Below are 13,026 nucleotides of genomic sequence, written 5' to 3' on the forward strand. Positions count from 1 at the left end.
TGACCAGTGCTGCCTAAGTTTAAGCTAACGTCTGGCCTTCCCTCCAGCCGTATCTGCTCCTCTCCTGGACTGCAATGGCTTCCTCTGATTTCACTGCACACTGGGAGCTTCTCACAATCTGCATTAGAAGCTGCAGCAAGTCAGATAGAACCCACCTCATTTCCTGGCTGGGGGAATCCCGGCATCATCTCCCTCTTACCTCCCCAACCTGACTGTCCTTGGCCCTGCCCAGTGGCGTCACAAGGTGGGTGCGGCCCGCACCCGGGTGACACTATTGGAGGGGTGACGCCAAAACGACTGACAGTCCTTTTGGTGTCACCCCCTCTAAAAAGTTGGGCACTCGGTCATGGACAGAGAGCCCGACAGTGTCAGGAGAGAGAAGGGGACCCGACGGCATAACTCATCCCGCTGGGTGAACGACCCCTCCTCTCCCTGCCGGCGTCCATCACCAAGATGGCCGCCGGCAGGTGTCAATTAGATGACCACGCATCAATTAGATGACGTCACGGTGGGGTGGCACCCGGCCTCGGGACGCCCGGGCCCCGCCCCTTTCATTCATTGGATTTCAGTTCTATCAATCATAAGCTCAGCATCACAGGTGGGCGTTACCTAGGGCAGTCTGAATGCAAAAGCATCCTGCCAATGAAGGTTCACTCCTCCAGACTTACACCTACCCATCAAGGCATTTTGATATTTGCATAACTCCTCCCAAGAGCCAGCCCACTGTTTGCATCAAGACTGAGGGCTCTTGGCTCTAGGCATCTGACTAATCCTTGGATTTCAGTTCTTTCAGTCATGGAGGCTCACCATCACATGTGGGTGTTACCTAGGGCAGTCTGCATGCAAGGGGCATGCCTACCCCTCCAGACTGATGTTCATCCATCAAGGCATTTTTATATTTGCATGACTCCACCCATGAGCCAGCCCACTGCTTGCATGAAGACTGAGGGCTCTTTAGAGGAGTACTGAGGCAGGGTGCAGTGATGTTTTCAGGAAGCTGTGTATAGCACCCTGCCGGCCCCTCCCACCAGTCATTGATAGGTAGGCATCTGACTAATCCTTAGATTTCAGTTCTTTCATTCATGGAGGCACAGCATCACATGTGGGTGTTACCTAGGGCAGTCTGCATGCAAGGGGCATGCCTACCCCTCCAGACTGATGCCCATCCATCAAGGCATTTTTATATTTGCATAACTCCTCCCATGAGCCAGCCCACTGCTTGCATGAAGACTGAGGGCTCTTTAGAGGAGTACTGAGGTAGGTTTCTCCCACCAGCCATGATCTGCCTGATTTGCATAGAGAAGCTCCTAGAGACATAGAGAGTTCTAGTGATGACATCACAGGGTATAAAATTTGGTGTGTAATGAAAATGGAAAGGTCCTAGCATGCTGATGAAGGAGAAAAGCAGGAACTAGGGAAGGCAAAATATAAGCTTTAAAGCTGAACGCTCCTGCTATTTCCTCTCACATAAATATGATTATTAAGGATTTTTAGCTTTGACCATCACGCAAGTTTATCACTAATGTTCTGCAGAACCTGGAAACGCCTTCCGTCGTTCTTTCATCTTTTCTGCGCGTCCCTGCCATGAAATATCGTTAGAAGGTCAAACCTTTCAGTGCCTTCCAGGCGCTGCGCATTGTCCTCAAACGGCAGCATTGTGCGTCCTAAACTTCATTTTATTCTACTTATTGTGCCTGACCTCAAAAAATCTGCAAACGCTGAATTAATGGAAAAGACATTTGCACTTTTTGTTTTCTCTTAAAACCTTAAAACTGAACTCCGGCTGAAATGATTTATACTCCTGTATACGTAGATTGGTCCGGCTTGGTAAAGTGTAAGTATACAGAAATTATCCCTGGGGGGGGGGGCCACGAGGTCCCTGTAAAACACTGTGGGCTAGCTGAGGCCAGGACGGGGTCCCCGTGACCCTGCCATGGATAATTTCTCTATACTGACACTGAGCAAGGTCGGACCAATGTGCGTATATCTAAATATTTATATCTGGAGTTCAGCTTTAACCATTTTTCACACATATTAAAATGCACATTTTTAGGCTTAAAGATAAGTTACCCCCCCTCCCCCCCCCCCATTATATACAATGTTTTCTGAAAGCAGAGACCCTATAGAATAAAATGGCAGCAGTTATAATTTTTTATGGAGCAACTGTTTATCAAACCCAAATTTGCAGTAAAAAATACATTTAAACTAATTTTATTGCACAAAAACACAATATAATATCCATTGAAGAAAAAATTATATATTGTGCCCCGATTATCAGGAAGCCAGACTTTTGAAGAAAATCCTTTACTAAAAAAAAACCCACGAAGCCAGCTGACCCGTCCGCACGCGACAAACTCCTGCCATTCTGACAGATGTTGGCAAAATAGAAACAATTGGGCGGAGCTAGCCGTGACATCACCGCCAGCTCCGCCCAACTGTTTACATTTCTCCTGCACCTGACAGAGTCTTTCCACAGGTCTCAGCCAAATCAAAACAAATGGGCGGAGCCAGCCATGACGTCTCCGCTGGCTCCGCCCATGTCTTGTCATTCAATGACATCATGGCCTGCTGCTCCGCCCAGTTATTTGCATGTCATGCTTCGGCGGACCGTTCTCCGCACTTCGGCTGTGACTTCGGCTCAGGCGAGCCGAAGCAAATGCGTTCAGCTCGCCTGAGCCGTTCGCCTGCCTTCAGCTGCTGTAAGGGCTATTGTGAATATTGTGAATAGTCCGTACAGCAGCCCTTCTGTTCAGCTGAACATGATGGCGTCGGCAGCCGGAGTGAGCCCGATGCTTCGGCCAAGTCCTTCGGCTCTTTTGTGAATAGCCCCCTTTTAAATGTTTGATTCTGGTACAAAGTATATTTGTAAATCCTTTCACAGCTGTGAATTAAACCCGATGATGAACAATGAACATTTGAACAGACCATATAGAATGGCAGAGAGGAAGAAACAACCACCTGGCTCGCTCCTAGCATAAATTGGACCTTCTGGCTTTGTCAATTATGCATAGGCTGATAACAAGCATTATTATTAGGCCAGAATGCTTTGCTTTGTGGGTCATGGATGGAAATTAAAAAAATCCCTGTGCTTGCAGTTCTGCTTTAAGGATTTTTCTTTAAAGGAGAACTATGGGGTTAAGGCTTTTACCCATCGTTCTCCTTAGGGTAACGGGAGGACACAAACTAGCATCCTCCCGTCACCCTAACCTCAGTATACCGCGAGCTGTAGCTCGCAGTATACTGAGACACCGCAGTATACTGCTCGCGGTATATTGAGACGCCGCAGCTGCGTGAGTGACAGCTGGCTCTGCCTATCTAGAGGCAGAGCCAGCTGTCACTCACGCAGCTGCGGCGTCTCAATATACCGCGAGCAGTATACTGCGGTGTCTCAGTATACTGCGAGCTACAGCTCGCGGTATACTGAGGTTAGGGTGACGGGAGGATGCTAGTTTGTGTCCTCCCGTTACCCTAAGGAGAACGATGGGTAAAAGCCTTAACCCCATAGTTCTCCTTTAATGAATGCTTATCGGCATTAATTGGTATTTTTTTAATATCTGCCTGAAGTTCAGCTTTACATATTTATCACCGGCATGACTGTAATAGAGTCTTATTCACTGTCATTATAATACGTTTTCTATCCCAGTGCTTTCTCAGCATTAAATCCATATATTTATGAGTTTATTATTCCCACATAATTAAAATTCCACCTCCGCACACAAGTAGAGTCCTCCGCATACATATATGATGGGAGATGAGGATTGCCATTAGTCTGGCGGTGTGATGCTGCAATTGGCAGTGACAACCTGAGTCTGATAGACCGTCCCTTGTAATAAAACGCCGTCAACCACAATCACTTCTACATAAACAAGTGCCGGGATGATCGGGGAAGAGATTGTTTCATGTCAAACAAGAGATTGGCTATCGGACAGATTGTTCCGTACCTTCTGTGTTCTAGATGGAGAGACACTACTGGAAAATGACCGTAGGCTGGCCATGCAAAACAAATTTCATCAGAGCATTCAATAATGCCATCAGAGACTTGACGAAAATTTCCTTTGATGTAACATTCGATTTTGGAATGAATGGAGTTTCCCAAACAACAAACGCGTTCACTGTTGGAGTTTTGTTTGTTCAACACAGATTTTCCATCCTGCTCCTTCAATTTTTTTTCATCAATACGGTTGAAATTGATCAGCGAATTGATCGCCTTTAACTATCAGAAAATTGAGTCTATACTCGGCTTAAGGGTGCTCTGTGAACTCTGTAGGCATCTTCTGACAAAATCAAGCCATGGGGAAAAATAAGAGATTGTTCCTAAATAGATTTTTCCCAGTCTTTAAGTATGAAAGAGAAGAGCGGCTCAGTGGATAAATGTGCACACTCATACATGTTTATGCTACAATTGTTCCAAAGAATGGTATTTCAGCAGGGTCACTAACTATACATATACAGTACACCTAGATGGTATGAACTCAATAGTAATAAAAAAATATATATGTATACAATATATTGCCAAAAGTATTTGGACACCCCTCCAAATCATTGGATTCAGATGTTCTGATCACCTCCATGGCCACAGGTGTATAGGATGAGGCACCTTGGCATGCAGACGCTTCTACAAACATTTGTGAAAGAACAGCGTCCCAATACTTTTGGCAATACAGTGCATGTGTCTTTTATCAACTGCGCCTCAATAAAACCAATGTTCTATTTGGTATCCTTGTTACATTGTGTACATTGTCGCCTTCCAAATTCAACTTTTATAAATTAGTTTAAAAAAACTGGAAAAAAAAGGGAAAATGCCAAAATGGTAAAAGTAATGACTTTGGCGATCTTTATTAGCAGGTCACTTATTGGAATCTCTTCAGCCCATTATTACATTGTTTCAGTAACAAGTTTTTGGCTCGTACATAAAATCAGCGCCTGCTCCGATTTTAATGTGACCGCAGTTCCCTAGTTGCCATTTTTTTTCTTGTTCTGCGTAAAACATTGGAAGAAGCAGCTGCACAAGGCGCCTTTGATGAATTAATTAGAAGCATTTTAAGAAGTTAAAACCGGCAGCATCTGGTGCACTGTCCTTCATTATCATCTCCTGGATGGATCACAGGGAACATTAGCAGTATGAGCTTTTATCTAGGCAAACAGAGGCAGTGCCTAGCATGCTGATGATTGGAGAACTACACATCCCAGCATGTGCTCTTAGTTGATCATTGGACCTGCTTTTTAAGCCTAACAGTTATCAAATCATTAAAATTGACATCCCCCACCCCAACCTCCAAGCCTTTAAAGGATCCAATGCTCATCATTTCTAGAGGATGAAATAACACGGATTTTTACTTAGACCTCCAAGAAAATCAAAAACGTACCCTTGCAGTGGGGCTTACCCCTGTATGGCGAGAGTTAAGTTGTTCGTTTTGTCTAGCGGGGCTCAAATTAAGCAGATTCACTTACCTGATCATCGGTCCCACCAGCTCCCTCCGGACTGCTAGACCGGTCCCTGCAGCTTCTTTTCCCCGGGGCTCCGGCAGTCTATGGACTACTGACATCATCACGTCTTACGCAGGTCCAGTGACTTGCATTAGACATGAGGATGCCGAGGGACATTCCAATACCAGAGTGAAGGGAGAGAGAGGTGAGTGCGGACTGCACCAGGACTGAGGATCAGGGGAGTATATCTGCTTTATTTTTGCCTCCCCCAGACAAAACAAGCCCTTATCCCTTGCAATCCTGGTGTAGCCCCACTGCACGGGTAAGTTTTTTATTTCTCTGGAGTTATTCTTTATGGTGATTTCCCTTCCTTACTTTTACTAGGCATACAAAAGGAAATGAGAGACGATCTCAACATAGTCAGTGGAATTCCCACTTAGAAAGTTGCCTAGGAACATCTCCCTGCCCTTATGTTCTTGTGGCTAATCCAACATTTTGGATTTTTCTTCACCTTCTGTCTCAAACAGAGGGGTGAATCTACCTAGCAAGGACAAAGCAAGAAAAACTTGATGGAGGATCAAAATTGTTTCTGCAAGCACCTAGATCCCAGGTCTGGTGGTCCTTCTCTTCCATTGCTTACGGTTTCCATGAATGTTCTCCCAAATCTATTCTTGTTACTTCACCTCTCTGTTTATAGAGCTCAATAGCCCAAGTTTGCAATGTACACACACCATTGATTGAGTCCTCCCCATCCCTGGAGCCTGAAGGCAGATCCTACTAATCTCTCTTTGGTGGGAAGGGGTCATCCCCAAACTGTTCCCACAAAGTTGGAGCATGAAATTGTCCAAATGTCTTGGTATGCTGATGTCTTAGATGTCACGGGAACACCTGAATTCAATGATTTGGAGGGGTGTCCCAATACTTTTGGCAATATAGTGTACTTTTATTAAAAGTTATTGAAATACAGATTAAAGCCCTAATAGAGTCCACTCCCCATCTCTCCCTGTTACGTAGCCATAGTACATACATATACCAATTAGAAAACCATGCATGTTATCCATAATTCATCTTCATTTTTCTTTAATATTCAGTCAGTACGGTCATTTTACTGGCTTCCGTTTCAAGGTTTTTATCCTGAAGTGTTTCGCTCATGCGCTTCTTCTGGGGACCTTGGGTGGATAATCTAACGCAATGTGTCAGGGGCGAACAGGGATCCTAATTACAAAGGAAAGGCATAATACCACATGCCCTAACTCTGGTCACTTCACGGCGGGGACACCGGGATCAAGGAGGACGGAAGAGCGAGTCAACCTGTACTAATATTTTCTTTGTAGAATACTCTCCACTCTGTGCTTGCATCAAAAATAGGAGCATGTGCATAATGCTTTCGGAAACACAGCAAAGATACACATTGGCAACGATTATTTTAATTGAAAATAAGAGATTACAGTATATTTATAGCTACAGTATATCTAACCCAATTTTTTTTTTATTCTATAGATAGCATGGTAAATGGTTACCACTTTTGTTTGTAGTGCAGAAGGCCTAAGTTTTCTCTGCTGCAGTTCAGTATACTCACAGGTCTTGTCCCTCCCCAAAACCTGTGATTGGACAATGAAGGGAAAATCAGCAGATGGATGAGCTCCTCTCTATTTCTCTCTGCTCTCTCCTTCTATCACCACATGGCGATGGCAGGCTTTGTGCTTCTGATGCACTTTGGTTAGTCCTGCCCAACTCACTGACGTCACTGTTTGCCAGGAGCAGAGCAGGGTGCCAGCATCATGCTCAGCTCCTGGCAACCAATGCTCCTCTGCATCCTCTCCCAGAGGAACATGAACAGCCGCCACTCTACTTCCCATCTATCTGCCACAATCTTCTTCTCCCATGCCCCCCAACCATGATCAGTCCCTCTCTATCTATTCTTCCAGTGGTCCATCATGCAGTCAGGCTCAGACTGTTCTATCCCCTGTCCCCCTATGATATCCCACTTTGCTTCTCTTCTCCACAATTATGTTTTTTCAGCCTAGCGTCTCTTGCAACCTTCCTGGAATTTGATCAGCTCCCATGCTACCACCTCTCTTTCCTCTCTGCTCAACTCCTATTGTGACTTTTTCCTTCTCCCATTGTTCCATAGTAAGATAACGCTTTTGTCTCCTCTCCTTATCTGCCATCATGAATTTCCACTACTCCTCCTCTATGCCCACCGGGTCCAAAACCAGTTGCCATCCTGTCTCCTCTCTCACTCAGATGGCACTGTCACATACCTGGTGGAGTTGAGGAGGGAACCATAAGTCACCAGCACTCCAAAAGTTTCTCCAAGCAAAGTTATTTTTATTCCATGTGTAGAGTTACATCACCAAGTGTAGCAAATTTGCTACACTTGGTGGTGTAACTCTACACATGGGATAAAAAGAACTTTGCTTGGAGTAACTTTTGGAGTGCTGGTGACCTATTGCTCTATTTATCGGATTCAGCGGCGCCATCCGCTATCATTTCAGCACCCCTATAGTGGAAGTTGAGGCTTTCTCGGTCAGGAGTGCAGTGGGATTCCTCATATGAGTTGAGGAGAGGACTTCCCTTGCACCTCCTGTGCAATACCCCATGGAATTGGTGACAGGGTGCAGAAGAACGAGAAGTGGCATGGCATTGGTAATAGGGCGCAGAAGGACGAGAAGTGGCATGGCATTGGTAATAGGGCGCAGAAGGACGAGGAGTGGCATGGCATTGGTAATAGGGTGCAGAAGGACAAGGAGTGGCATGGCATTGGTAATAGGGCGCAGAAGGACGAGGAGTGGCATGGCATTGGTAAGCATGGCATTGGTAATAGGGCGCAGAAGGACGAGGAGTGGCATGGCATTGGTAATAGGGTGCAGAAGGACGAGGAGTGGCATGGCATTGGTAATAGGGTGCAGAAGGACAAGGAGTGGCATGGCATTGGTAATAGGGCGCAGAAGGACGAGGAGTGGCATGGCATTGGTAATAGGGCGCAGAAGGACGAGGAGTGGCATGGCATTGGTAATAGGGTGCAGAAGGACGAGGAGTGGCATGGCATTGGTAACAGGGCGCAGCAGGATGACAAGTGGCATAGGTGCCTGCAGTGAGTTTAGGCCCAATGAGCGATATGGCATTTTTAACTTGTGGGTGTGGCTGAATCACCAAAGGACGGCCCATGTGGAACAGATCAGAGACAGAAGAGCCAGAGAAGTCACAATCTCCGATTTTTCTTTAACCTACACAATTTTGAGATGTCTGTCCCTTTTAATAGGCTACATCACAGCACGACTCCCGCCTATACGTTGCCCGCTGTAAAATGCATCCCATCAAGAAGCTGTCACGACGATTGGCGCAGTCCATCCGCAGGCGGTTAGTGCTCTCTAAGAGCTATTGATAAATTGATCTATTGATCCGCCACAGCAATGTAATCTCACAAAGCTCATGATAGAATAGTTGAAGATAATGATTCTTTCCCTGACATGAATTTAATTATCCGTACAGTAGATTAAATGTGCACTCATATACATACACATCCAGGGCCGGGGGCGACCGCGCGCCATTTCATTTGTCAAACTAATTGGGCAATACAGACATACAATGAGGTGAAAAATAACCCATTTTATGGGGGAAAATAAGATAAAGCAAATAGAATTGTTACATTGTAACAAGTCATTTCATAAGTTACAGTGTGTGTAGATAAATCTTTTTGTAGTTTTAGAATAATTAAATCCTCTGTCAGGTTTTTTGTTGCTCACACAGGGCTTGGCGAACAAATTGCCTGGGAGCTAAGTGGCGTAAAAAATTGGGATTTGAACTGTTTGGGATATATTGAGTGTTTGATTTTTTGAATATTTGTTGTCTCCCTTCCTTTTTAGACCCTTTTTTAGTATTTAAAAACTCACCCTGGGGATATTTCTCTTCACTTCCTGTCCTAAAGACAGAACAGGAAATAGGAGGAAATCTCATCAAAGTGAGGGGAAATCTCCTTTCAGACCAGGGGCGGACAATTATTTGCTCAAGGGGTCACATAAGAAACTGGGACTGTTGAGGAGGAACAACATATTACTGTGACGTCCAATGGATGCAGCTAATAATTAGTTGTCCCCATCAGGGTGCCCTACACCTTCGTAATTAAGGTAAGGGGCCCTCTGATGGGGGTAACTAATGTAAGGGGGCACAATTAGCTGTCCACATCAGAGTGTCCCATTAAATTGAAGAGAGCTCCCTTATTGGACAACCAATGTAAGGGACACTCTGATAGGGACACACAATGTAAGGGGGTACTCTGATGGGGACACACAATGTAAGGGGGCACTCTGATGGGGACACACAATGTAAGGGGGCACTCTGATGAGGACAACCAATGTAAGGGGGTACTCTGATGGGGACACACAATGTAAGGGGGCACTCTGATGAGGACAACCAATGTAAGGGGGCACTCTGATGGGGACACACAATGTAAGGGGGCACTCTGATGGGGACACACAATGTAAGGGGGCACTCTGATGGGGACAACCAATGTAAGGGGGCACTCTGATGGGGACAACCAATGCAAGGGGCGCTCTGATGGGGACAACCAATGTAAGGGGGCACTCTGATGGGGACAACCAATGCAAGGGGCGCTCTGATGGGGACAACCAATGTAAGGGAGCACTCTGATGGGGACAACCAATGCAAAGGGCGCTCTGATGGGGACAACCAATGCAAGGGGCGCTCTGATGGGGACACACAATGTAAGGGAGCACCCTGCTGGGGACAACCAATGTAAGGGGGCACCCTGATGGGATAACTAATGTAAGGGACCACCCTGATAGGGACAATCAATGTAAGTGGGCACCCTGATGGGATAACTAATGTAAGGGACCACCCTGATAGGGACAATCAATGTAAGGGAGCACTCTGATGGGGACAACCAATGTAAGGGAGCACTCTGATGGGGACAACCAATGCAAGGGGCGCTCTGATGGGGACACACAATGTAAGAGGGCACTCTGATGGGGACAACCAATGTAAGGGAGCACCCTGATAGGGACAATCAATGTAAGGGAGGACTCTGTTAGGGGCAAACAATGTAAGGGGGCACCCTGATGGGGACAACCAATGTAAGGGGGCACCCTGATGGGATAACTAATTATTAGTGTCCCCATTAGAGTGCCCCCTTATATTATTGCCCCAATATTGTCCCTTATTTTCCTACTTTATTAGTAAGTCAGAGGTGGGAGGTGGAGCAGGCTGTTTGAGAGAATGGAAGAAGATACTCCTCTATCCTCGTGTAATGCTGGGGGCAGGAATCACATTCACCAGTTGCTAGGACGGCCTGGCGGTCCTAGCAGCCAATGACTGCAGAGGAGGTGGACACTTGACGTCATTGGTTGTTAGGACGCCAGTGTAGGTCAGCGGTCAATCCGTGTCCGGAGCGTGGGCCAAACAGGGACAGCCAAAGGGCCAGATGTGGCCCAGTGGCCGTAAAATGCCCGGGTCCCATTGGATGACTTTCCCTCACCTCTTGCTCTGGTGACAACACATAAACATTTTAGATTTTCCATCTGACAGAGGCTGTAACCCTTCTCTACCCAAAACATACTTTTACATACACTTTGTTCTATTCCCGTGAGTAAATGTTTAACCCCCTTTGAGCTCTTTGGACATGTCTGGTATGTCCAAGCTTCAAGGGATTAAATCAAGCTCTGTCCTCTGCAGAGTGTGAACCCGGAAGTGCTCAGCTCTGAGCATTTCCAGGTTCAGAGTTGTCAAACTCCTGGCTGCAAAGCCGGGTAATTGGAGGATCAAGCACAGAGCTGGGCTCATTTGGAGAAGAGAGAAAATAGACCTCTGATGTCTCCACAATGGGTACCTGTCAGGGGCGTCCCGAGGCTGGGTGACACCCGGAGCCGTAACGGAGTGTCACCCCGCCGATACGTCACTGCACATGCGCGGGACGTCATCGCGCACGCGCGGCAGTATTCTGATACCTGCCGGCGGCCATCTTGGTGATGGACACCGGCAGAGAGAGGAGGGGACAGTCACCCGGTGGGATGAGGTATGCCGCCGGGTCCCCTCCTCTCTCCTGATACTATCGGGCGTTCGGCCCATGACAGAGCGCCCGACTTTTCAGAGGGGGGTGACACCAAAATGACTGTGAGTCACCCCTCCAATGGTGTCACCCCTCCAACGGTGTCACCCGGGTGCATGCTGCACCCCCCTTGTGACGCCACTGGTACCTGTCACCTGCCCACTGCTGTATCATAGAGGGATTATGCGACATCTATAGAGGAGCAGTGTTGTCACCCTAGCACAGTGTGCTAGCACTGCGGAATCCCCCCCCCATTTCTGTAGTCCTCAGCGATACCTGGGAACAATATAAGTGATAAGAGTACAGCAGATGCAGAGAGGAAGTTATCAGCTGACAAGGTTTCTGGCAGGATCAACAGGTATTTCTTTCTATGCTCTTATCGGATATTAAAATTGCTCCTTACAGGTTTAAAAAAATACTGATTGTTGGAGTTGATAACGCTTTAAGCTGTAATGTAGCACGCCATTATTTCAGCAGCATGTGTGAGGTATCTAGTTGGGTGTATCCGGTGACGCTGTCCATACTTATACTCTGCAGGTAAACACAGAGACACACGTACAGCTATCGCTACTGCCGTGCTTCTGGGTTCAGCAAAAGGAAACTACTGGAAAGAAAAACATTGTTACAAACACATTGGAAGAGCAAAGGGAAGTTCAGAGAATAAGGGCTTGTTACATAGTTACATAGTACTTGAGGTTGAATAAAGACACATGTTCATCAAGTCCAACCTATTGTATATATATTGTATGTGTATGGTCCTATCGGTGTGTAGTATGTATAGGTCCCTTGTGTGTTATCAATTTTAAGAGTACTTGTACCCAGGGGCATAACTAGAAATCACAGGGCAACATAGCAAAATTTTGTATGGGGGCCCCGTGATTGCTAGTCATGCCACTTGCAGAGAGAAAAAGTTTGCTGATACTGTTACTATCCCCGGTAAACATTTTATACATGAAAATCATGTCCCCCCTTAATCTCCTTACTTCCAAGGAGAATATGTTTACATATAAGCCTGGTCTCATAGCTCAGGTCCTCCATCCAGTTCAAGGACATCCCCCCTGCTCACTGGTGCCCAAAACTGGACCGCATACTCCAGATGAGGCCGAACCAGTGATCTATAAAGTGGCACAATTACGGACTTGTCCCTACAAAACATTCCCCTATTAATACAGGGCAGGACCCTACTTGCTTTGTTTACCGCCACCTGACACTGCAAGCTATTATTCAGTCTGTGGTCTACAATGACCCCCATTCATCGGGTATTCACACCGAAAGCGTGTGCGTTCCAGAGCGCTAGCTGCTGGAACGCACCGCGATCGCTGTGAATCTTCCCCCCGCGTTTAGGGGCGTGGCGGTGTATTGTAGTCAATGGCACCGCTTCCACGCATCCCCCCCCTGCCCGCAGTGTGACGGGACATGTGGCAAAACTTTGCCAGCGTTGCGTTCCACTGCAAACAAAAAATGGAGCAACCCCTATTGTTTGCAGTGGAGCAGAACGCTGGCAAAGTCTTGCCACACGTCCGATCGCACTG

This window comes from Nanorana parkeri, unplaced genomic scaffold (assembly GCF_000935625.1).
Source record: "Nanorana parkeri isolate BGI_ZX_2015 unplaced genomic scaffold, ASM93562v1 scaffold1283, whole genome shotgun sequence".
NCBI lineage: Eukaryota > Metazoa > Chordata > Amphibia > Anura > Dicroglossidae > Nanorana > Nanorana parkeri.